This window comes from Falco naumanni, chromosome W, assembly GCF_017639655.2.
Source record: "Falco naumanni isolate bFalNau1 chromosome W, bFalNau1.pat, whole genome shotgun sequence".
Taxonomy (NCBI): Eukaryota; Metazoa; Chordata; class Aves; order Falconiformes; family Falconidae; genus Falco; species Falco naumanni.
Genome location: NC_054079.1, coordinates 17,668,175 through 17,682,053, shown reverse-complemented (window position 1 = coordinate 17,682,053; position 13,879 = coordinate 17,668,175). Strand labels below are relative to the sequence as shown.

The following is a 13,879-nucleotide window of genomic DNA, read 5'->3' as shown; positions in this document are numbered from 1 at the left end:
GGCTACATGGCTGTTTGTTAAGACAAGGTAATTTAATTTTGAACCTGAGCCCTTGGGAATGCTGTTATCTGAGCTTCTGTGCTTATTTAATTACTTTATTTTTGGACTAGTGATAAACTACGAGGTGTCTGTGGTTACCGGAGACATGCAGGCTGCAGGCACCAATGCCAAAGTCTTCATGCAGATTTATGGCGAGACTGGCAAAACAGAGTTGATCATCTTAGAAAACAGATCAAACAACTTCAAACGAGGAGCCACAGATATTTTCAAGGTATGATGAAGGCAGTTTGTTGCCACTCCTATGAGGGGAAAGAAATGACCAGGCAAAACTGAGATATCAACAGAATAATTGGCCCAATCATACAAAACAATATATTTTTTTAAAATAAAATTGCCAGATCTGTTGATATCTGCCATCCTCTATCCATATTTTTTGGAAGCTTTGTATTTCTTTTGGGAAGTTTTGTGTTTTGTGGAGTTACTTTCATCTTCTGCAGGACTGGTAGCAAAGGTGTCGTGCAAGAATATGGTCTAATAGCAGCATTTGTTTACCTTTACTTTCAAAAGGAGATACTCGTGTTAGATCTCAAAAGACCTTAAACTTACATTTTGGGCCTGACCATGTTTTCTTGTCCCTTTATCTAGTTGGGGAAAAAGAAACCCCATGCAGAATGTAAGGAATCCTGGCTTTACCTGTGGTCACACATGCCATTAACCACAGGTACATGTTGTCAGCCCAACCCTGCAGAGCTTTGCTGCTGTAATTCGTCTGAAGGTGTGAGTGCCCTGTGGATTTTGCTGCCTGTAGCACTAGTCCAGTGAGAACTGCACAGTCACAGCACCCAAGGTGTACAGCAAACTCCTCCAGCTCTCACTCTGGCTAGTATTTGGGTTTACGCTGCAGAGTCCACACCTCTTTCTGAAGAATGTAACAGTACGAAGAGTATTTGCAGAGGTGAAAAGCCTCAGGCATGGTGAACCAGGAGCTGGCTAATCCAGCAAGAGGTCCTGGGCTGACAAGGCTGAGCAGCGGGTGTGCACCGCAATGTGGTCAAGCATCCTCTCCAGAGTGGGGTCTGGCTGTGCTGGACTGCTGTCCTTTTCTGGCTTGCTTGCTTGCGTTTTCTGTCCAGCAAAACCAATATCTAGGGGAGAGGAATGGTCTTAGTTCTTGCCTTGATGTGGATTTAGAGCAAGGACAGGATGTGCCATCAGGGCATCTCGGAGCCACATCCTTCTGTACTGAAGGAACCTCAGGAGACACCAACATCTGGATAGTAAAGCACAGCATCCAGATGGAAGCAGAATTTAAGGCACATCTGTCCCATGTGACCACAGCACAAGGCTCAGTATGGTGGTGTCTGGGTCTCCTTGTGAATTTGCAGTATCATAGAGGTGGGATCCATCTCATCACAGTTAAGCACCTACTTGGAGCTAGTCGTGGAAGCTCCCCTGAATTATCAGGACTGGAGTATCCTTCCCATTGTCACTGGCCATGGAGATGCCTTTATCTACAGCTTTACCTCAGTTTTGTAACAGGTATTTTTGAGATCACTTTGCCTTCTCCTGCCTCAGTTTCTTTATAGAATGGAGTTAGTGATGTTTATCCATTTTAATGAGTTCTTTGGGATTTAAGATGACTAGCACCTTATAAATGTTCGCTTTTTAAAGACTATAATTTTAAGATTAGGTTCCTCTGATTTTAAAGGAAATAAGCTTTCCAAGATTTATGAGTAAAAGCTATTAGCCAATATCACATTTATAACAAAGCCATATGTACAGTGTTCTGTTTACATAGCCACGCTTATATCCTCTCTCAGATGTTTATTGCCAGACTTGAAAGTTCTGCCCATTTTCTGTGATTTTTTTTAAAATAAGCACACAAGGCAGAAGGTCCAAAGCATTAATAGACAGATCCTCTATCTCTTTCATGATATGAATATCTACAGAAAGATACGGGTGAGAATAAGATTCTGTGAGCTACATGCTAATAGGAAATGCCATCAGTTATGGACAGGGCACGCAGGATGATTATAACAAATCTAAGCTTACAGTGGTGAAGAAAAGACACATTCTTTATGCCAGGACAGCTGGATCAATTTTAGTTTTCTGATAAGCATCGTGTGTGAAATTGATTTTGTTTTAATCTACTATCGAAAAAAAAATGTTTCTAGACTGAAACCTTCTATGCTAAGTTGCCAGATTTCAGCCTGAAGCAAATGTTTGCATGTTTTATAACATAAACACTGCCTAATTGCATAAACAATCATCAGAAACAAGTAATTGGTTATGGAAGGATTGCGTGGAGTAAAACCTTCTCTCTAACTTTATTAGGTAGTAAACTGGACACATAATCTAAACCAAAAAGATTTTGTATCTGCTGTATTGGCTAGAGAGATGGAAATCTTACTGACAGAGCCTTCTGCCACTGATGCATTATAATCACTAATGATAGGATCCTCTCTGCACACTATAGCAAAGTGAGAAAATACTTTTCTAATTTTCCAGATGGGAAGGGAGAAGGGCAGCCCAAGCCCACAGTCCGTGTCAGAGATGAGGTTATATGAGCCCAAGTTTATTACTTTTTCACTGTACCATTATTGCTTCTTTCTTGGTTCATGTCTCCTGCTAAATATTAAATGTATCTTATTATTCATCTAAAAAAGATCTCAGGCACTGAAAATCTGTAAAAAAACAGTATGGCATTTTGGCATACTCACCTTTAATGCCAACATGGAGACAATGCTGGTGAGGAGAGCAATGAAGAAGTAGGGAGCCCAGTAAATATGGATTCAGCTCCTGTCCTTGCTGTGGTTGCTCTGAATGCCTGCAGCTCTATCTGTTCAGGTGGGATTTGGTGATGGAAAGTATGGAAGAATAAAACAGGAAGGAAAAAGTAAAGGTAAACATGTGTAAAAAAATTGATCTTATACTTGCTTAGATGTTTTGGGTGATGCTCTTCACTTTTGAGAATGCATTTTATGAAGTTAAGATGTCTCTCATCCTCCTGGGTACTGGCTTTCCCTTGATGGCAGAGAGAGGCTGCAGATGTTGGCAAAATTTATAAGATTCGGATAGGCCATGATGGGACAGGCATTGGGGATGGCTGGTTCCTGGAAAGTGTCACACTGAAGCGGCTTGCCATGAAGGCAAAGGAGCCTGATAAAAACAAGAAGAAAAAGAAGTCTGATGAGGAGGAAGAAGAGGAAACCAAGGTGGAAGAAGTCATGGATGTCTATACGTTTGTGGCACACTGATGGTTGGCTAGAGATGAAGGAGATAAGGAGCTTGTGGTGGAGCTGGTACCCGATGGAGAATCTGACCTGGAGGGTAAATATCAGGGGGAAGGTGCACGTGTGTGTGGCTGCAGCAGTTGCATGAAGGACAATAACCACACTGTGGTTCTTTGCAGGACCATTTCTGGCTCCCCAGCTATCCCATTGCCCCAGGCCTGTTGTGTAGCTTGCACTGCGGTTTGGTTGATCAGCTCTGGGGAGGAAGAGGAGAGTGGTTAAACTAAGGTGGAGGATGGAGCAGACAGCCTGAAATGGGAGTATCCTAAAGGACTTCTATAGGATTCTCCAGGGCTTGTCTGGGGCACTTGGGTTGCACGTGCCACAAGTTACTGCTGTGGCTGGGAGTTTGGCAGGCTGTAAGTGTTCATATGGTTAATGACAAGGGCTAGAGAAAGATGGAGCTGCTCACGTTTTAAGATAGATGCAAACAAACTCCAGAAAAAATCTTCCTTAAAGCTGACTATGCCAGCAATTTTGGGCTACATCCTTTCATGGTGAGCCATGGGTCTGACAAAATATGGCTCTTTCTGGGCTCCTCCTGATCTGCCCTTGCATTTTTACTTGCAGAGAATACGTACGAAGTCCGTGTTCTCACTGGGAATGTGTCTGGGGCTGGGACAGATGCTAACGTCTTCTTGAGCATCTATGGCATAGAAAGAGGAGACACGGGTGAGCACCAGCTGAAAAGGTCAAATAACTTCAACAAATTTGAAAAGGGCCAGGTAATGCATGAATTCAACTCACTCAAGCGAGCAGAAGGCTGTCAGAGCTCTCTCAGTTATCATGCTGGCCATTCATTACAGTTGCTTCTCTGCAAGGCTTGGGTTCTTCTTTCAGCTTAAAGCTCAGATGTGTTTTATTTCTTAAATATATTATTTAAAGCAAAACGCCTCAAAACATTTTCTGGGGGAAATTCATTTGAATAATAAGCTGAACACCAGTTCTACATCAGAGCCACCTTTTGCATCTGCTTCCTGTAAGCGTTCTGGTAATACATTTCCTGCCAGGAATACTTAAAACCCACAAACTTTAAGTTAATATTAGAGAGTATTTGTGAAGCAGCTCAAGCATGTCGGTATTTAGATTGAAAATACAATTCTAAATGTTCTACTCAACCAGTCGGGGAATAAAAACAATATTACATGGTGTGCTATAATTACATTAGAAGCCAATCCAATTAAACAACCTCTCTTGTAGATTGAATATTTGCCATAAAAATGTTTATGACCGATTAACAAGCTGCTCTTATAACCAGGAATTGTTCAAGTAGTAATTTGAATAATGAAAAATTACAGAAACAATAAGCAGCTGTGGAAAGCTTGTAATCACAAAAAAGAGCCTAAGGTTGTTAAATAAGCTGTTAACTGATTTATGAGCTTGGCACCAGTGAAACTGCAACCTGCACATGGTTCCTCGTGCAATTAGGAGAGCTCCAAGCTGCAAATGTAACGCGCTCTGCTCTTGGGAGTAGAAACCCAATGTCTACCAACAAGTTCATCACATTAAGATGTTTAAAGTATTATGTTAATAAGGACCATCCTGTCACACTAATATGGCTGCAGTTTGAAATAAAGCACATGGAGGTGCACAGGAGAGTTTCCGTGGAGTCAATACATTTGTGTCCAGTTCCAGGTTCAATGTGGGGGAAAATACTAATCCTGAAAGGAATGGGATTTAGGAGAGATGAATTAAACCTAGAGGAAGCTGAAACTGGGATGAGGTAAAGAAAGGAGTGAAGGATTGTGCAACTCTGTGGCTGTTACTGCCTTGTAGGAGCCAAGCATGAGCATTACTGGGAGAGCTCACAGCTCTGTACTTATTTCAGTACACCCACCCAAAGAGTACGAGGGGGACTTGCAAACACCTTTTGTTTTAATGGGGAAAAAAAGTTACCCTTGGCCATTTACTGCCTTTCTTTTCTCCTTTCTGGGATGCACAGTCATTTGCCTCTTGCCTCCTGTGGAGGTGGATGTGTTCACCATTAAAGCCATTGACCTGGATGAGCTGAAGAAGCTGCGGATCCACTACGATAACTCTGGTGCTAGCCCAAGCTGGTTCCTGGAGAGGGTAGAGATTGTTGACCTCAAGGAGAGCACCACGTGAGCAGCCTGTTGCACCCTTTTCATACGGTCAGAAAAGGGGGCACATTCTCAGGAGCCTGCAGAGCCATGGGAAGGCAGAGGAGATGCAGAAGGGTGTTGTTGTAGCTACTCACCAGCTCACAAGGAGCAGGCATCCTTTGGGAGCCTTGTGATGGTGACTGTGCTGCTATACTGAGCGTGAAGCCATTCTAGGGTACCTCTGTGTGGGGGTTTGCTGTCCTAGCATCCCTGCAGTTAGGAAACCAGCGGTGTTTGGAAGGAAACCTCAGCTTTGCTTCCCCAGGGAGGGACTCTCCATCCTGAAGAGGTCCCTTTGCAGAGCCTAAACTTATAAGTTTCCTTTCAAGGCTTTTCTCTGGAAGAAGTTTCATTTGTCTTTTGTACCTAATGCGAAGATCTGGGCCAAAAGCAAGTCCTGGTCTAAGCAAACTCCCATGATTTTCCCAGAAAGAAGGGTGAGCAAAGCCTAGGTGTTAGAAACCTGAAATGCAGGCTCGTCTGTGAGCTGGAATGTGCTTAGAAGTTGCACAACGCTCTGGTGGGTGGGACTGCTTATAAGGACCTCAGGATGGGTCCACTCTTCATAAACACCAAACATCTGGGAGACCGGAGGTTCTCTTGAGTTATTTAACAACTTCTGGGAGTGAAAACTAAAAGGAATCAATCATATGGAGCTGACAGCTCAGAGCAGCACTTTTCAGTATGTGCTCACTAACCTATTCATGGATTTAGCTCCCACAAACAATAACAAAGCTCAAAGATGAAAACGGATATATTGTTCAGCTTTGAGTAACTTTGTTTTATTTAAGTAGCCTCTCATATGTGCTTATTTTTGTTATTAAAGCCTGTGAAGTCCTGTGTAAGTGCTGGGTGCTGCTGTCATTCCTGTAGGCATTATTTTCCATGCCAGCAGTGGTTAGCAGTTGAGGAAGATGACGGTCAGATTATCAGGGAGCTGGTCCCAGTGGATGAAGCATTTGTAAAGAAAGATTCGGAAAATGATGGCCGGTCTCTTGCAATGCTGGGCCTGGAACAGAAAGGTTTATGTTAGCCTTGTATTTCTTCCAGTATGGGGTTGAAAAGGAACCAAGTGATTAGCAGTGCTAACAGCATTAGTGGTTAGTGTTCGCTGGGCTGTGAGTAATTCTGCCCCAGCCACGGAGTTTTCGTATGTGAATGAAGTTGTGAAGCGCGTGTCAGCCAGAAAGGAGTGGACACTCCTAATTTTTAGGTGATTTAATCATCTTGCAAGGTTGGACCAAAAGTGAGAAAGCTAGGAAGATGGATAACATGTCTAGTTGCCATCTCTCAACTGAAATGCATGCTTATTGCTAATGTCTAAAGCATAAATCCCAGCCATTTCACATTGTGGGTTGGAATGGTTAAATATTTCAAAACGAAACTGAGCAGAGAGCAAACATGACTAGCAAAAGGGAAGGGACCTAAATTTATTTCACTTTTCATCTTGCTGCTTGTGTCCGTTGTCCTCTGAAATAACACTGCCTCTCTTGTCCATAATTTTGCATGGTAACCACAGAGCAATTACACGCTCCTGGGCCTGATGCTGCAAGGTGGCAATGTCACTGGCTTCACTGCCAGGGAAAGGTACTAAACTATCCCATAAATTCCCTCTCAGATGCTTGTGAATGCATGAATAATTTCCACAAATTGTATAGCCAACAAATTTCCACAAATTGTTTAGCTCTTTGATTCAGGAGGACCTGCTGGCTGAGCTGCATCTTGGAATCATGTGTCTAAAACAGAAGAAAGGTTCCATTTCAGAAATCTTGAGTAAGTTATTGCAGCGCGCTGAAGACTATATTAGACTTTTCCACATTTTTTTATGAGTTTACTGCGCTTGCTAGATGATGGTGCAATAGAAACCTCCCTAATGATGCTATTGCGAAGGGTGTGTTCGTGAATATGAACTATATATGTTGAAGTGCACATACCTTCTGGTATGTGTTAGATCAGGGGTCCTCAAACTTTTTAACCAGGGGGCCGGCACGCGGATGAAGTGGCAGGCAGTCATCTGCGGCTGCTTGGTTTCCCCCCCCAACACCCGGCAGGGGGGGAGGGGTTCTGTAAATACCGGGGGCCGGATTGAGGACCCTGGGGGGCCATATCCGGCCCACGGGCCGTAGTTTGAGGACCCCTGTGTTAGATACACATATATTATTTGGTGCTAATAGAATAAAGTGAGGAGATGTGGTTTTTTAAATGGAATAGTATAAGCAAAGGCAGTTTTGAGGAGCCTTAGTGATTCCCAGGGAGCAAATAGGAAGGCTGGAGCACATTTCTTATCTGTAGATATGCAGACAACGTACTGAATGACTGGAGCAGTAGAAGACCCTGCAACCAGATAGCCCAGCTCACCCCAGGAGCTACCGCAGCATATGGCAGGAATTAGGGATTACAACATGGCTGTGATCAGTCAAAACAGAACCCAAACCAAGCACACATATGTAATGAAAAGTAGAGTTAATTCCCGCTCAGACTTCACACTCTTACATTATGATATTTTATCTGACAGCTAAATCAACCACATACACAGTGAAAGTGAAAACCGGGGACAAGAAAAATGCTGGGACAGATGCAAACGTCTTCATCGCTCTCTATGGAAGTAAAGACGATACAGGTATGGCTTCAGGCGGTGGAAAAGGATAGCACCTTGCTGCTGGATGTCTGAATAGACAGGTCATGGTTTCCTTTTGTTTCCCCAATACCCACTCTTCACTCCTTTTGAGTGCAACTTGATGTCTCTGCACACATTGTGATAACTGGGAGCATACCACCAGCTGCTGTAAATCACTGTCGAACTTTGCGATGCTGATTTGCACCAGCTGCTGATCCAAAGGCTTTAATTTCAATTATAGGAGCAGCACAGTTGACTGGGACTACGTTACTGGGTAGTGAATGCGGTGAGTGATTTGCTTCCCTCAGCAATGAATCAGCATGTGCCTGAAATCCAGCTCTCCTCTGCCTCTTTGAGTGGCCCAGAAGTATTTGATCAGCTGATGAGCAAATCCTTCTGGAAGCAGCCGAGCTGCGTGTGCAGTGACTTGGCTGCCTATGCAAGTGACAGGGAACTGACGGGTAGGACCAAGCTCTTTAGCTGTGAACATGGCACAACAGCATTGTCCCTGCGGCACTGCCAGAGGACCGCTCAGGAAAGGAATTCTGTGTGTTTTGGGTGTTGATACAGATTTGAGTTCAGAGGGAAGGACAAAGCTCAGATCTTGAGATTAAAAGCCATTTTTTACATTTTAGCTGCTTCCCTCATTCCACTGTTGACATTCCCAGAGGATTTGTTTCTCATGCTGAACAATGTATGTCCTTTTGCATTGCCACAACAGGGATAGTCAGCCTAAAGGCCTCAAAGATTAACAAGAACAAATTTGAGCATGGGAAGGTAGATGAGTTTACAGTGGAATCTGTGGACATTGGAGACCTGAAAAAAAACAAGATAGGCCATGATAATAAAGGTAAGATCACCTGCTCTGTCATGTAGTGTTTCTAGTGCATTAGGCACATTGCTCTATAAAATAACCTGCCTCCAAGACCCCAAATGTGATTTACCTTTTGGTGACAGATCCTTGCTGTCACTGTGGCTGCTTCTGTCTCTGAGCTAGGTCCATCCACACAGCTGTGGCAATCAGAGCATGGTAGTTGCAACCTCTCTCTCTGCAAGAGGCTCTGTAGTTTTGCAGCCACGTCTTTAGAGAGATTTCTCATGTATCACCAAACCTTGCATTTTTTCTTGTCACACCCCCCTATAGACTTGTTTAATTTCTTTGTCAATATTTTGTTGTTTTGATCATCAAGTCTTGTCTGCTTTTCAGGCGTGGCTGTGTCTCTACTACAAACAAGGGAAGCTGTGGAAAGATACATGGATTCCTTCCCTATGGGGCACCAAGGGACATGTTTGTTGATAACTCCTCTGTCTTATTACAAAGGCAAATTAATCCAAGTGATGGAGTAATTAGCACTACCTCATGCACATCTTTAACCTGAGGCATATAGAAATGTAAAGCACATTAGCTCAAACCTGGACAATTGTTTGCCATGATCTTTATGGTATCTACTCTGTTTTTCCATTTGCAAAAGAGAGGTTGATTTATTTCTCAGAGGTCTGGAATGCAATGATTCATTGCTGTTGTCTGTGAAGGCTTTGTGGGTTATTTGCTGTTATCTCTCCAACCACAGGTAATTCAACTGGCTGGTTTCTGGAATGGGTGGAGATTGATGCCCCATCACTGGGACAGTGCCTCAAGTTCCCTTGTGGCCATTGGCTGGATAAATCGGAGGATGATGGAGCCATTGAGAGAATTATCTTCCCTGCAGAACTGCAGACAACAGAGTATACCCCACATGAGCAGAATGCCATTTCCCCAGGATACACCCATCATTACAGGAGATAAAATATCACTAGTTCATGCAGTTTTACAGGCTTGGCCTCTGCCTTGAATTGGCTTTGAAAAAATCTATAAATACATCACATGCCAACTATTCCAATTACTACAAGAAAGCTCCTCTGGGTGCTCCAGACTAACATTTCCTGTATTTGCCAAATCAGAGTCATTAGAAGCCATGCAGCTGTATATGATTGTTTTTGCTCCTTCTTGCCTTGCCATCTCCAAGCCCTCAGCCCATTCCAAGCTGTCCTCCTTGCCTTCGGTTTCCCTTTGATCTTGCTCCATTCTAATACTAGTGTTTCTGTTGTCAAAGCAGGCACTTTGGTCTTGCTTCCAAGCCTTGGTTCCCCTGTGCCTTTGGCATTGCACAGCCCTCTCTCACTGAAAGACCCTCTTCCAGAGTTTCTTCAGTGTGGTGCTTTTCTGATAGTGTTGCAACAGTCTGCCTCTTTTAGCAATCTCCAGTTTTTCCTTACTCATCAATTCAGTCCCCTCTAAATTAATGGCTGGAGTAAACCCATCTCCTGAGTACTAAGTTTATAATTTTAAGTCTGCTATGGCACCTCAAACTCTTCTATTCAGGCAACTTCTTTTCCTGTCTCCAGAATATTGAGAATCAGATAACATGGCTTTCTTGAAATAAATGACTGGAAACATTATTTTGCTTTATTTTGTAGCCCTCTCTTTCCCTTTTCACATCTGCATCCTCAACTCTGTGCAGGCAACCCACAGCTCTGGGGCTGTATTTGACTTATCCCTCCCTGATCTGCTTCTTTTCAAGTTGTCAACAAATATTTCCTGGTCTGTCACAGCACTCTCCAAACTAGCTGGCTGCAACAAGGTCTTTTACCATCTCATACCAACACACTCTTCATGCCAGTCCCTCTGCTGCCTTCTCCTTGTCTCTCCTCATCCAGGGCACACTCGCTCCCTCTCCTCTCTCTCTCTCTCTCTCTGTGGAGCAGAAGAATGGATACTCTTTGCTCCCTTCCTCACTTTTGTCAGTCAACTGGAAGACATAACAGTCTTTGTATCTGAAAAAATAAATTGGCAGGTAGATGCAGGGAATATGTACATAGGAGTGAATATAACCCAGAGCCCTTGTACGTGCTTCTCATCAGGTTTTTCCACGTTATCCCATCAATATATATTTTGATGTAGTGTTGACTATATAATTTATTAATGCCCCTGTATATTACAGTGATGTAAGAGTTCCTGACATGCCATGCCTTTGAGTACATAGTTCTCCTGTAAACCTGATTTTTGCCAGCAGTCCACATTCAGCCTTTGGAAATGCTCAGGCCTCTCTGGCAAAAAGGTCGCACCAGGCTCAGTGTCAGTTCTGGCTGTTTCACCATTTAAACCATTCCCACTGTGCTATTTACTGCATTCTGGCTTCCTAATTATTAACCTGGAGGTTTCAGTTTGCCAGAGGTAACTAAACCAGTTTGATTTGTTTTATGATGACTCATGACAGAATTGTTTCATGCCGAACAAACGATGAAAATGTGTCATCGGCAGTCCAATTAAAATCATCCCTGTGGGGATACAACTTTAAAAGTGCCATGTAAATGAAATGGTTGTCTGATAGCTGAAAGTTGCGCTGCTTGTGACCTTGTTACGGTGCCGCGTTGCTGATTCAGTTCTAAGCTGATGTTGATATTCAAGCAACAAGAGCAAGCACTGCGGACCTCAGCAGAGAAGATAATTTTTTAATTCATAATACGTAGCATGTGATTTTTGGTCTCCAGGATTTTCTTCCCCCCCCCGACATACTGGAGAAACTATTCCAGTTTACTTGCAGCGCAGCAGAACAGATTTCCTTGGGTTGGGCAGAAGGAATATTACGTACCTCCAGGCTGACTGTAGAAGAAAGAAGAAAGCTTCTTCATCTCTGTTCTCCTAAGAGCCATATTTAGAGAGCCTGGGTTTTTAATGAATGATTAGTCTCTGACATGCATGACCAGAGTTACTCCAACAGCAACAGATACAGTTCCAGAAACCTTCTCTCTACCCTGAAAGAGATGCTGAATCTGAAATAGAGCACAAAGCGGCATGGTGTAAATAGCAAAGATGACTGAAGTCGCTGCAGCGTAGGAGGGTGCAGCTGACAAGAGACTGAGAAGACTGTGGCGAGGGATAGGAAGTGGTGGAAGCTGGGTGGGTGGTGGGTGGGAGAGGGATGGCCAGGAGTGAATCCTGGTGATAGTGCTGGGTGATGAAGGCTGTGCTCATGGGTAGCGGTGTGGACTCCAGGGATTGTGTCTGCTTGTGGCAGGAGAAGTCCCTGCAGGTAATCAGCAGTGCCCAAGCCTTACCTGGTATTTTTTGTCCATAGATTTCAGAAAGGATTGAAATCCTTCCTGACATTGGGAGATTGGGACAGGGTTCAGTTTGCCAAATGGCGCATCTGAATTTACATTTCCTTGTAGCAGTGGAGCATCTGAGCTCCAATTTTCATCGATCATTGTTCATTCACAGAGGGAGAGTTGGAGAATAATTCAGCTAACCTTGAGGAAGACCCCTGCATTTGCTTCTCTGATTCTTTCTTCAAACTGCATTGACTTCAGTGATGACATCTGGAGATGTACACACCTATTTGCTGTTCAGACATCTGAACGTAGGTTTCTTACTCCGTCAGCTAAACACTATCTCACCTTGGAAACTGAGGACATTCAACAAATCTGTAGCACAGCTAGGAACAGAGCCCCATTCGTACTCCTGGGTCGATCTTATTCCTGAGCAGCTCTGAGTCATGCTCCAGCAGGACCCAGGAGTGAGAAGCTGTGAAGGCAGAATAAAAGGAGGCATCAGATTTTGTGGTCATGGGATGTTCTGGAGAAACCAAGGGAACAGAATAAGGAAATATTTAGGGGCTTGATTCTTGCTGTTCTGCATTCACCATTGACCTGGCAGTAATTCGACATGTTTGCCTTGGTGTTACGGAGAAGGTGGTGCAAAGAGAAAACTAGATCAGAGTGGGCAGTGGAGGGTTTTATTTCTCTTCCTTATGAACGATTTTTGTCACTTGTTTAATAAGAAAAATAATAGGAGATCTTTTCTCAATTAGGCTATCTTGAATATTTATATACTGCCTTCAGCTGGCTTAACTTCATCTATCTGCCTAATTACTCAAAGAATTTGTGAATTTGTGTTTTACTTTAAAGCTTGAGCTGTTGGAGTAAATCCTGTTTCAATGACTTTAGATGGCAGGTATAAATATATCGAGTGCTTTCTGATTATGTGATTGATGCCAAAATCTTAGTAAATGAACATACAGCAAGGTCAATTGGCCTTATAGGGATAAAGGAAATTCCTCTGGATTCCCATAGCACTAACCAGCTCAATAATTAAATGACTACAAGTGTGTGATTCCTACCCTGTCCTCTTTAACCACTGAGTTTTCTAATCCACATTTTGTTTAATTAATTTTTTCTTAGGAGCATTGGTATGCTGCTTACTAACTCCTGTTGGTTTGTTTTAATTTTCTTCCATTCCCTAAATCAGTTGTGCCTTACGAGATCAGTCTACACCAGTGATATCTTCGGAGCTGGCACAGATGCAGATGTCTTCATTGTTCTGTATGGAACCGATGGGATCTGCACTCAGCAGAAATCCCTGTGCCTCAACAAGAGGGAGCAAAGGATGTATTTTGAAAGGAACTCAGTGAATCAGTTCATTGTGGAGGTAAGATCAAAGATGCCCGCTTTCATCTTAGGTTGCCCGAAGGGGATTAAGAAGAGAAAATGAAGTGGGAACTTTTCCTCTTTTAGGGAAAGCTATTCAGCTCTTTTACTTGAAGAATGTGGGTTCAAAATTCTGTTCTGCAACAGACTTACTATGGACTGGATCAAATCTTTTCTCACTGACCTCCAGTTTGTAGCAGCTCAGAGGTACCAACACGCAGTGTTCCTGTAGCCCGACTCCACACTGAGCCTTGTAAAGGCTGGTGCAATTTTATCATGGAGTTGATGTGTACCAATGCATGGACATGGAGGCTTGCACTCCCAGATCAAGTTGAGAGCCGCTTTGGAAGGTCTTTACATCTTCTATTTCCTAGGCCATA

At 43.3% G+C, this 13,879-nt stretch overlaps 1 pseudogene; it reads left to right on the top strand.

The window, feature by feature from the left end:
• LOC121080423 overlaps window positions 1–13,879 on the top strand; it is a 191,845-nt pseudogene that overhangs the window by 72,885 nt on the left and 105,081 nt on the right.